Consider the following 12,188-nt stretch of genomic DNA (forward strand, 5'->3'; position numbering starts at 1 on the left):
CTGCTGAGCAAATGTATTTACATTCAGATCCTTCAGCTCAGCAAGACGGGTCAGTGGGTCAAGGACCACTTTGAGAAGTTAGAAAAACACACATTTAAGGTCTTGTTCCACTATTTCAAGGGCCCACAAATCCTCTGAGAGTGAAACATGAGGAATCCCTGAGACAGGGCAACATGTGGGTTAAATGTTTTGTCTCCCCAAAACTCATATGTAGAAACTCATATGTAGAACTCCTAACACCACCACCACCACCCCCTCATGTCATGGCATTTTGGAGATGGGGCCTTTGGGAGGTGATCAGTTCATGAGGGTGGAGCCCTCATGAATGGGATTAGTGGCCCTGTATAAGAGACCCCAGAGAGCTCTCTTGCCCTCTTTCTGCCATGTGAGGAGACAACAAGTCGGCAGTCTGCAACCCAGAAGAAAGCCCAAGGGCCCTTTCCAGAACTCATAGCAGTGCCCTGATCTCAGACTTCCAGCCTCCAAAACTGTGAGAAATAAATTTGTTTTTGATAAACCACCTAGTCTGTGGTGCTTTATTACAGCAGCCCGAACAAACTAACACAACATTCTAAATGAAATTAGAGGGACTTCCCCGGAGGTCCAGTGGTTAAGGCTGGGCCTTCCAATGCAGGGGGTGCGGGTTCGATCCCTGGTTGGGGAGCTAAGATCCCACATGCCTCATGGCCAAAAAACCAAAACATAAAACAGAAGCAGTATTGTAACAAACTCAATAAAGACTTAAAAAAAAAGAAATGGCCCACATCAAAAAAAACCCTTTATAAATAAATAAATGAAATTAGAGTAGGTGCACCTAGAATACTCAGGTTTGTTGAAGCCCGGGCTCCAGTGTCCAGCCGACCTAGGCTAATTCTCTTACTAGTGCTGTCACCTTGCTGAGTTTCCTGTGCTCCCTTTCACACTCTGTAAGGCAACGATAATATCCAACTCAGAGGTTGTGGTGAGGACTAAGTGAGACAAAGCCCAGCACAGTCAGTGTCTGGTCAACCACAGCAGCTGTTGGTGTTATTATTATTGCTGTCGCCGCTGCTGTTGTTGTTGCTAGCAGGCATGAACAACACAGCCTGCTCCTTTTTCCCTGTGCCGTCCTCAGCAGACCATGGGTGGAACGACACCCAGACCTAACACTTTTCTAGGATCTGTACCATTTGAGGTGATGACCAAAGGGGAACATTTCTCAGCTGGCAGAGGCCCAGGAAGCAGTTTAAACCTCAAAATAACCCTTGGAGACAGGGGGCATTTAGGGCTTCATCTGGATTGCCTCGGCTGGAGAGAGGGTCTCTTAGGGAAGGTCTCAGCATGTCCTTCTGCTAAGCAATGCTTTTCAAACTGCAGGTTGCAGCCTATTAGTGGATATTGAAATCAGTTGAGTGGGTCATGACTGGCCCCTCTTTCCCCAAAAAAAGAAAGAAATAGACTGGACTAGATCAGAGGGTATCATTTGTAGAAAGTGTAATATTGTTTTGGGAAATTTATTTTGCTTGTGTGTGTGTGTCTACTGGGTCATGCTGTAAAATGTCTTTCTAGGGTCAGAAGTCAAAAACTTTGTGAGCCACTTCTCTGCAGTGTGTGAGAGAACGAGGTCTGGGGGGTTTCTTAAGCCCACCCCAAGGAACAAAAGAGAAGGGAGAGTTTTTAGGACCAAGAGAGTCGGGACTAGGGGTAGGGCCTGGGAGTGGAAGGTGCTAGAACCTGTCACTCCACTACAGGCCCCACCCATCCCACAGGTTATCGTTTTTATCCTTTTCTGGCTCCTTTTAGGGATTAGCAGTTTAAAAAAAGACACCAGGCTCTTAAACACTGAGGATTTGTGTGTATGCCTGCAGGGCAACGAGGAAATGGGAGGACCGGGTCCTGGAGAGAGCCTGGCCTGAGAGAAGGCTTCTGATGAGCCCCACCTTCCCTTCTGCGGATCCTTCTGCCCTCAGGGTAGAGTCGGAACACAGCCCTTCATCCTGGCCCTCAGTTTCTCTCTAGCCTCGCATCGCTCCCTCCTGGCACTCCGGAGTCCAGACATCCAGAATCACTTCCCAGACCATCACGCCGCCCTCTCTTTCTTCCGGCCTCAGATGTTTCCCACCGACTTTCTTCTCTTTGGAACATCCTCCGGGCCTTGTCCTTCAGGCCTCACGTTAGAAATCACCTCCTACGTGCCAGTACCAGGTGGTTGAGTCTCTGGCGTGGCTCCCTGGGTGTAGGTGCCTCCAAGACCGAGCTCCGAGGCAGGACCTGGGTCTGGCTCACAGCTGCAGCCCTGCCTCACGAAGCACAGGGACCCCCAGCCATGCCTGACTCATTTTTTGTTAAATTAATAGGTCGAGGAGAAAAAGCCGAGCGCTCTCCTGGGGTCAAATCCTGTTTTTTCTGACAGGCTCTGTAGCAGGAATTTCCGGGAATCTGAGCCCCGAGGGGTCGGGGAGAGCAGGAAATGCTAGTCCAAGGACAGAGGTGAGTCAGAGAGGCCAAGAGACAGAGATGGCGCTGCCCAGCCAGGTGGGTGGGGCGGGACGGTGCCGCAGAACAGGCTGCAGCTGCTTCTCCGCCTCTGATGGCCCTGGCTGTGCGAGGGACCGTGGAGGAGCAGCTTCTGTCCCCCGGGGCGCCTTAAAGGAACTTCCGGACCTCTGACTCCAGGTTCAAAGGTGGGGAAGTACAAGGTGTGTTTGGGGCGTGGGAAAGAGAGCAGAGTGGCTGGAGCAGTGAGCAGACGGAAAAGGAAGGGGTGGGGGGGGGCAGGAAAGCCAGCTCAGGGGACACGTCTTGTCCAAGGCCATGGGAGGCCACCATAGGGGGAGGTGGGCGACAGCCACCACCCTCTATAATTGCAAGTTTTTGCAAAATTGCATACAAATTTCGGTATGTTTTTCTAAAAAGGAGACCACAGCTTTCCTCAGATCCTCAGAAATGCTGTGACCACAGACAGTAAGCAAACCCTGGGCTTGAGGCTTTTGAGCAGGTTTCGGCACTATCACTCTGGCAACAGTGTACACGGGAGAATGGAGTTTCCCTAGGTTCCCTGGCGGAAAAACATGTTTCGTGGCAAGACGTGTGTAAATGTTTGAGATCTGACATTTGGTTGCTTAATAGGATTGCCTGCCTCTCCACATAAGAGTTAGAAATTTCATTTTCTAATAGAGGTAGACCCCAACGTGATCTACAATGCCTGTTATGTTTGCAGGGGCAATGCTGCCTCCAGCAGGGAGATTCTGTCCTTTGCTCCTCATGCCACAGCTGACCTTGACCTGCCTGGGGCTCCCAGCCTTTGGCTCTGCTGCTTAACTCATTCTAGCCTGGTCCAACGCTGGGTCATTCATCTGTTCATTCAACAAATCTTTTTTGAGTGCTGACCATGTGCTAAGCAATGCACTAGGTGGTGAGTAAGTCCTGCTCCTTGACTTCAAGTAAACCACAAGGCAGTGGGGGAGACACATGGGAATCAGGTCATTGCAGCATGCGATGAAGGGAATAAATGTGGGGTTCCTCTCCAGCACAGGGGAGGAGGACGAGCTGGCCTGGGACATCTGCAGCAGGATTAATGACTGTAAGGTGGAGGGGAAGGCCGCGAACGTGAGGCCTCATCTTCTTTCTATGCCAAAACGCCTAGGAGTCCATTGAGTTTGGCTTTCCTCAGATATGCAGATGAATCCCACTTCAGCCCTCTGTGCAATCTAAGACCAACCGCTATTGGTTTTTGCATGTTTTGTTTTTTATTTTTCCTTTCCGTTATAGGTTCTGGGAGGCACAAGGATAAAGGAGCTGGCCTAAGGAGAAACTCAAAATGTGTTGTTAATGTAGTCAAGTTCATTGCTTTTAAGAATGAGGACATTTGTCTCCCTTCATCCCAGGGATGTCCAGCTGGCAGATGCCTCTTCTTCCATTCACATCTCTGCTGACATCTGTGCATGGATCTCCCGGGCAGAGGTCCCTTGATAGAACACCTGTCCCTCCCCGGGCAGTCCCAGGGGGAGATGATGAGGCAGGCTGCCCTTCCCTTTTCCATCCTATCCCTTGATGCTCCATCCTGCTCCCCACAACACGATTGCAGCAAAGGTCCTTGATGTGTCAGACTTAGCTGAATGGTTGGGGATAAACAGGGAGAATTATAACATCAGAGGGGAAAATCTGTCCATTTCATGTGGTTCTCCTCCTGATCCAAGAGTAAGGCATCAGAGAAGTCCAACCCTGTATAAGAAAGCCCCACCGGGACTCTTGAACTTCTCGTCTTGCTCTCCTACCCTCAGCTCCCCTCTCTTCCAGGCCACAGTGCAAATACCCACTCTCCTCCTTAGGGAATCCCCTTTCCTACCAAGACAGTTGGTGTCACCCTAGAACGCTTCCTCCTCTTCTCCCTAGATAGACATGGTAATTCCTGGTGGTACTTTAGCCAAAGTCTGATGTATTTGGTCCCTCCACACTAATCCCAGAATGGGGATGGGGGCGGGGCTGTAGGGGAGGAGTAACAGGTGACCCATCAGCTGGGTCTGAGAGCTCCTGTTCAGTGGCTGGTACAGAACGAGGGTTCTTCCTGTCCTTCAGTAGGGTAACCATCATTCAGATACAAATACATCTCCTAAAGAAAAACTTTAATTCTCGAAAATGGTACCGTCTAGAGCCACATCAAGGGAGGCAATCATTGCTCTAAGTGCAACATAATCACGGATCCCTGCCTGCGACGGAGCCAGCAGTTACCAGGCAGAGTCGTGTTCCTCCCCGTGCTCCTCCCCCGCCCCCAGCCTGGCTTCTAGGCAGTGCTTCTGGGTCTACAGAAATCAAAATACACTTTGCTGTACTATGTGATAATATTCAATTCTGCTACAGAAGATAAGAGAAACAAATGGGCTGGATGTAACTCATAAGAAGTCTTAAGTAGAGATAGAAAGCAAAGAGTTTATGAACTATGAGCAAAATGCATAAGATGTGTTAAAAACAGTAAGTTAGGAATCTATAAACATAGAATGAAGAAGAGTGTTCCTTGTAGATAGAAAGGAATGGAGAGACCAGGTCATAAGGTGCAAAGCATGTCCGGTTGATACCAATTTGAAAATTCCCATGTTGGTCCCACTTCAGCCTCATGTGTGCTCTGCCCTAGAAATGAAGATAAAACCCTTGGCCATAGAGCAGGCTGATCAGTGAGCTGTATCTACTGGCCAGGTGTCCTCGACCCTGTGACTGATAGAATATGTGTGTGTTGGCTCCAGGTTGAGGCCCTGCGTTCAACCTTGTATTAATCAGGGTTCTCCAGAGAAACAGAATCAATAAAGTGTGTGTGTGTGTACATATATGTGTATGTGTATGTGTGTGTGTGTGTGTGTATATATATATATATATATATATATATATATATATATATATATATATATACACAGAGAGAGAGAGAGAGAGAGGTATACAGATATATAGATGTATATATGTATATATGTGTGTAGAGAGACAAACTTATTTTAAAGAATTGGCTCATGTGATTATGGAGGCTGGTAAGTCCAAAATTGGCAAAGTAGGTTAGCAGGCTGGAGACCCAGATGCAGTTTGAGTCTGAAAGCAGTTTTCTGGCAGAAATTCCTTCTCTGTCTGGAGAGATCAGTCTTTTTCTTAAGGCCTTCAACTGATTGGATAAGGCCAACCCACATTATGGAGTACAATCTGCTTTATTCAAAGTCTACTGATTTAAATATTAATCTCCTCCAAAATATTCCTTCAGGGACTTCCCTGGTGGTCCAGCGGGTAGGATTCTGAGCTCCCAATGCAGGGGGCCCAGGTTTGATCCCTGGTCAGGGAACTAGATCCCTCATGCATGCTGCAACTAAAAGTCCACGTGGTGCAACTAAGAAGCCCGCATGCCACAACTAAAAAAAAAAAAAAAAGCTCACATGCCGCAACTAAAGATCCTGAATGCTGCAATGAAGATCCCGAGTGCTGCAACTAAGATCCAGCACAGCCAAAATAAATAAATAAATAAACAAATAAATAAATATTTTTAAAAAATATTCCTTCACAGAAACATCTACATTAGTGTTTGACCAAACATCTGGGTACCATAGCCTAGCCAAGTTGACACATACAATTAAAAATATCACAAACTTCAACTCTGGTTCTGTTACCGAGTCTAAGCTTGTACTGCTTGCTCCACAACAGGCCAATAATCGCGAGACGAGTTGCTGGGCAAGCAATAACGACTTTGGAAAGCCAGCAAACCAAGAAGATGGTGGGCTCATGCCCCCAAAGAACCATCTTGCCTGAGTTATAATTCAGGCTTCTTTTACACTAAACGGGGAGGGAGTAAAGTCAAACATTTCCTGGTTCCCATCAGCCTCTGGAAGGATGTGTTAATTTCTTCCTCCCCGCAGTCATTCACAGGTAGGCCTGGTCAGGATGTTTCCTGTGAGCTAAACAAAGGTATTTTAGCTTCATGCTCATTATCTGGGAGAAAGGATCCCCAGAGATGAGCCATTATGTATAATTTAAGCTTATAGGCAAGATCCCTTTAGTTATTAGCTTGTAATAGGATACAAAACGTTCTTCCCTATTACGGTCCTCGTAACCTCCCCATCATTGGGCAAGGCTGATGTAGCTGAGAAAAAGTCAGAAGTGTGAGCATTGCACAACCAGGAGTCAGATAGAGCGGACCTTCTACCCCACTTTCACCCTACCCTAAGCGTGCTAACCTGCCTGCTTTCTTTCCCCTTGCTTCTCAGTAAGTGTTTGTTTTTTTTGTTTTTTTTTAATATTGGGATCGTATTTTAGTTACTATTGATGCTGATATGCAGTCACATCTTTTTTTTTTTTTTAAGATTTATTTATTGATTGATTGATGGCTATGTTGGGTCTTCGTTTCTGTGCGAGGGCTTTCTCCATGTGCGGCAAGCGGGGGCCACTCTTCATCGCGGTGCGCGGGCCTCTTCACTATTGTGGCTTCTCTTGTTGTGGAGCACGGGCTCCAGACGCGCAGGCTCAGTAATTGTGGCTCACGGGCCTAGTTGCTCCGCGGCATGTGGGATCCTCCCAGGCCAGGGCTCGAACCCGTGTGCCCTGCATTGGCAGGCAGATTCTCAACCACTGCGCCACCAGGGAAGCCCGGCAGGCAGATTCTTAACCACCGCATCACCAGGGAAGCCCACATCATAGATTCTTCGGGAAAGTTGGTAAGTGGCCAAAATGACAAATTCTAAATTTTCAATGTCAAAGATCTTCTACCAAAGTGGTAAGTGGCAAACATGCTATCACTTTCCTACCCTGCACCTAAAGCAGACATCACTAATTAATCATAGAACTCTTTCTTGATGAGCAGGGATCCAGACTTAAAACCCTTCTCAACAAAGCACTCAGCAAAGCACATCAGCAAGTATGTGATGGAGACTGGCACACAGCTTGAAACCTCTTAGCCATCCTCAGTCTTTTTTATGAGTTGAGGCTGGTTTCCACTGGCTTACCCCAGACAGAAGGATTTATCTATTGTTTAATCAGGTGCACACAGAAGAATGTATGGCTTTGCAGCACCTGTTTGCAAAAATTCTGTTATATTAGCTCTCTAGATGAATATGGGTGGGATCTTTTAATGATATTTGAGAATTTGGCTATAAAACAACAATCTACTGATGCCAAGAGCCACTTTTATTAAAAACAAATAAACCCAAGTCCCTAGTAACATCAGAAAAATGTTTAACTTCTAAAAAAAAAAAAAAACAGTGGAAGAATCCCTAAAAAAGAAAAAAGACTAATATGATGAGATGGACCCGTATGTCTAGTCTGTGACTGAAGATTGTCAGTGTTATGGGATAGTTCAGAGGTGGAATCTTTATGCACACGGTTAAAGGGGACATTGGTACATGTATTATTTTGAATTTTGTTCATTGCATGTTGTTATACCAGCTCTAGGGAACAGCATGAGGTGAATATGCCCTCTCTTTTTCAATTTTCTATTCATCATGAAATTGATGTCTTCACCTTGCAACTGACAGTTAAATTTCTCTCTCTCAGATCAGGGATTCTGAGAAACCTAAGTTGTTTATTTTTAAAAGGAATATAATAATGGTTATTTGAAGGAATATGACCAAGGTGATTAAATTCCCGGGCAGGCAGGTAAACCATGTGTCAGAGGTACTCTCTAACAACCCAAGATTTCAAGGATTCTGGAGACATCACAGTCAACTTATTCTTTCATGGTGGCTTTTTGAACACTGAATCAAGTCACCTATTAAGGGGGCAGGAGTCAGGACAGAAAGGAAAAGTCATGTTGATTAAAATTCTCTAATTACTCTTTTGAGAACATTTAAAAAATCATAATTTAACCAAGGCAATAACCTTAGGACTATTTCTGAGATCTTTAAAAATTGTCTTCTGCATCTCCTGCCTGCTTTCCAGTGTCCCTTCTCACCTTCAAACCACCCCCTGCTTTCCTTCCATCCCTTTTCCAAACAAACAAACAAACAAACAAACCCTGTGTCTTCATGTTTCCACTTGGAGACTGAAGCCATCCTTTTCTTCCCCTGTCTCTTTTAGGGCTTCCCATTTGTCCCACCCCCTCTAGAAAAGCTATGTGTCTAATCTTATAAACAGATTTGAGCTAAGGTGTTATTGTAGTCTTTTTCTATTAAGAGCCACTGTCCTATAGGGAAAAAAATTGAGAAGCAGATAAATTAGAAGCAAATGAATTTCATTGTTTTATCTATTTAGAAGACTACATAAAAATTTAAAATTCCAATGAAGGTAAAAACGTCTGTGGGGACTTCCCTGGTGGTGCAGTGGTTAAGAATCCACCTGCCAATGCAGGGGACACAGGTTCGAGCCCTGGTCTGGGAAGATCCCACATGCCGCAGAGTAACGAAGCCTGTGCGCCACAACTACTGGGCCTGCACTTTACAGCCCGCGAGCCACAACTACTGAGCCCGCATGCCACAGCTACTGAAGCCCGCGTCCCTAGAGCCCGTGCTCTGCTCAAGAAACAACCGCAATGAGAAGCCTGCACACTGCAATGAAGAGTAGCCCGCTCGCCGCAACTAGAGAAGGCCCACGCACAGCAATGAAGACCCAACACAGCCAAAAATAAATAAATTTATAAAAATAAAAAATAAAAATGTCTGTGGACATTAAACATTAAACTCTCACGATTCTTTGAGAGATATATTACTGTGTCCATTTTCCTGATGTGGAAATGGAGGCTTAGGCCTGTCAAGAGATTACTTCAAGTTCCCAGAATTCAAACCCAGACTGACTGAACTGCAAAGCACATGCTTTTAACTGGCATACCTCAGTGCCTCCTGGTATATATCTTGGTTTTGAGAGATTTAATAGGATAGTCTTTTCTGGGCAGCTTGAAGGAACAAGGGCATTTTACCATCCTTATTCTTGAGAGCCAATATTAAAAAGCACATGTTTATGACTGTGGCTGCACTAGAACACTTAGCAAATAGCTTGCTTTGGATAGCTGAGTGCTTACTTATTTAAACACCGATTTTTAAATGTGCATGGAAATTTTTCTTAAGTGCGTTATATAATTTCTTGCCTTCCTAAGCTGGATATTCTAAACATAATTTAGCCTTTAGCCTTTCCTTTTATACTCCAGGTTCACCAATGTGAACATTAGCTGCAGTTAACGAGGCTCTAAAACAGCAATGTCCTCGGGACTGTTGAAGTACATACAACTGTTTTTAACCTACATTTTAAGTGGTCCCAGACTACCATGCTATTTGAGTTCTTGGGTCTGCTTTTCATAGATTTTCTGCCATGCTGTCAGCCTCTTGGTTACTGACTCTCAATGCTATTAGTATCTGTCTGCATTAGTCCTTCTTTGCCCTCTTAGATTTGCTGCTTATAATCTGTGGTGGATGTGAAACCAAGATGTTTAGGCCTGTTTTGTCTGGGGAAAAAAGTAAATACTCATTGAATGGCTGAGGGGATTTCTAGTGAGTAGGGAATACGAATTTTCATGAATAGAATTTATAACATCTATTTTAATTTCCTGATTCTCTGGGTAAATAATTGATGAGATTGTTAGTTAACCAATGTACTAGCCATATACATTGATATCCCCCCTGCCCACAACCTCCTTTAAGGGAAATTGTCTACTGACCACAGCCTGTGACTTCTTTGGGGGCCATGCTTTGCCCTGTTTAATCATGATCTCCCCCAGTCACACACACTGCATGAGATTGATGAGCAGAGCACCTGACTCAAGGGCAACCAAACCACAGACAGGCCAACGACTGTGAGAAAAAGATAAGCTGAGCTTAGCCCATCCAACTCTGGTGAATTTGAGCTGAAAAACACATTGAGGCAAGTAGGTGAGAGGTGGTATCTGAAACAGAAAGCTCATGAGGTCGAGCTGTGGCACATGAGGCCATGATGTATCATGAGCCATCTGAAATGATGAAGCAGCAGAATCTCTAGGAAAGCTGGTTAGAAGAAGGAGGAAAGGAAAGCAAACACACAGAGAGAGGCAGAGATGCTCTGCAGGGGGAGAGACAGAGAGAGAATGTCATATTCTATGTGTATCTTTACTCCCACCACCAGTTTTCTCAAGGCAACTTGAGCGAGTCTCTGTGTCTCCCACCCAAAAGAAGCTAACTATGAAAATCAATTTCTTGAGAGCTGAGTTGTTGGTGTAACTTCCTATATATTCAGACCCTGTGCAAGCAGAAAAATACAAACAATTTAGTCACACAGGAGAGATAACAGAATTGGAAATGGAGACACTCAAAGTCAGAATTAACACAAAAGACAAGTGTGTGTGAAGAAAAGATGATAGCTCATAATTATGCAAAATACAGGACCAGCATCCTAATATAGCTTAAAGAGTCAACCCATCAACACAGAAGCAAAGATTACAAGATGAAAATGTAAAACAATCAGAAGGGAGCCCTTGAGTCCTAAGTTTCTTTTTTAATTAAGCAATTGCAACCTGCATACAACTCCTGGTTATGTAGGTTTGTGCATGTGTGTGTACGGAGAGCACCGTATAGGGGAGGGCAGGGGCGTGACCATTCCCAGGAGATCCTACAACAGCCTGTGTAAAGAGGCACAGCTGGACAGCTGCTCCCATGGGAGCCCCACAGGGAAGAAAGCGACTAGAGGCAGATGGTTACAGAAATGAGCCAAACCTGAGGCCAAGACTCATCTCATCCATTCTTGGTGGCTCTGTAGAATGTGACTCAGTTGATCCTTTATTACCTCCACAGAGGTTAGTGAGTCCTGCTGGAGGTCCTCTGAACTCTGTTCTTACACCATAAGGCAGTCGACCTAAGGTCAGACAACAGTGGACACACATCTTCCCTGTGCATCACACATTACTCAAAACTGCTGGCCTCTAGGGATCTTGCAAAAATTGTCTTGGACTCGCACACAACGCTGGGGAGAGGCAGGTGGGGCCGCCATCCATCCAGATGATGGGCATTGTTCCCAGAGTGTCCTGAGGGAATAGAGAGGCAGAGGCCAGACTGAAAGGGAGCCAGGGTTGCTGCTGGGAATGCAAGGGAATGGATCAAATCAGAAGGGCTGGGGAAGATGATGAGCAAAACTGAGCAGCAAGACGAATACCTAGGATAGGTGAGAACAACACACCCAAATGCTAGGTATCCAGGGCTGAATTATTCAGGTCTGTGTCTGAAAAATGGGCTATGCCTGGAGGCTGCCACCTAAAGGAGCTAGAGTAGAGTTTGGCTGGGACAAGATGGTGGAGTAGAAGGACTTGAACTCCCCTCCTCTCACGAAAACACCAAAATCATAACTAACTGCTGAACAACCATCATCAAAAAAGACTAGAACCTACCAAAAAAGATACTCTACATCCAAAGACAAAGAAGAAGCCACAATGAGACAGTAGGAGGAGCACTTTCGTGATATAATCAAATCCCATACCCACCAGGTGGGTGACCCACAAATTGGAAAATAATTATATCACAGAGATTCTCCCATAGAAGTGAGAGTTCTGAGCCCCATGTCAGGCTCCTCAGCCTGGGGGCTGGCATCAGGAGGAGGAGACTGAGAGCATTTCACTTTGAAGGCAAGTGGGTCTTGAGAGCAGGAGCTCCACAGGACTGGGGGAAACAGAAACTCCACTCTTGGATGGCATACACAAGGTTTCACATGCACTGGGACCCAGGGCAAAGTAGTGACTCCATAGGAGCCTGGGCCAGACCTACCTGCAGGTCTTGGAGCGTCTCCTGGGGAGGCAG

At 45.7% G+C, this 12,188-nt stretch overlaps 1 long non-coding RNA gene across 1 annotated transcript in view; it reads right to left on the bottom strand.

The window, feature by feature from the left end:
* Positions 1–2,768: 2,768 nt before the first annotated feature.
* LOC309623641 overlaps positions 2,769–12,188 on the bottom strand; it is a 50,465-nt gene continuing 41,045 nt past the window's right edge. The window contains exon 3 of the long non-coding RNA XR_014241437.1: positions 2,769–4,093. This is a non-coding gene — a long non-coding RNA (uncharacterized lncRNA). The remainder of the gene's footprint in view (positions 4,094–12,188) is intronic.

Source organism: Balaenoptera borealis, assembly GCF_965194805.1.
Source record: "Balaenoptera borealis genome assembly, chromosome: 1".
Taxonomy (NCBI): domain Eukaryota; kingdom Metazoa; phylum Chordata; class Mammalia; order Artiodactyla; family Balaenopteridae; genus Balaenoptera; species Balaenoptera borealis.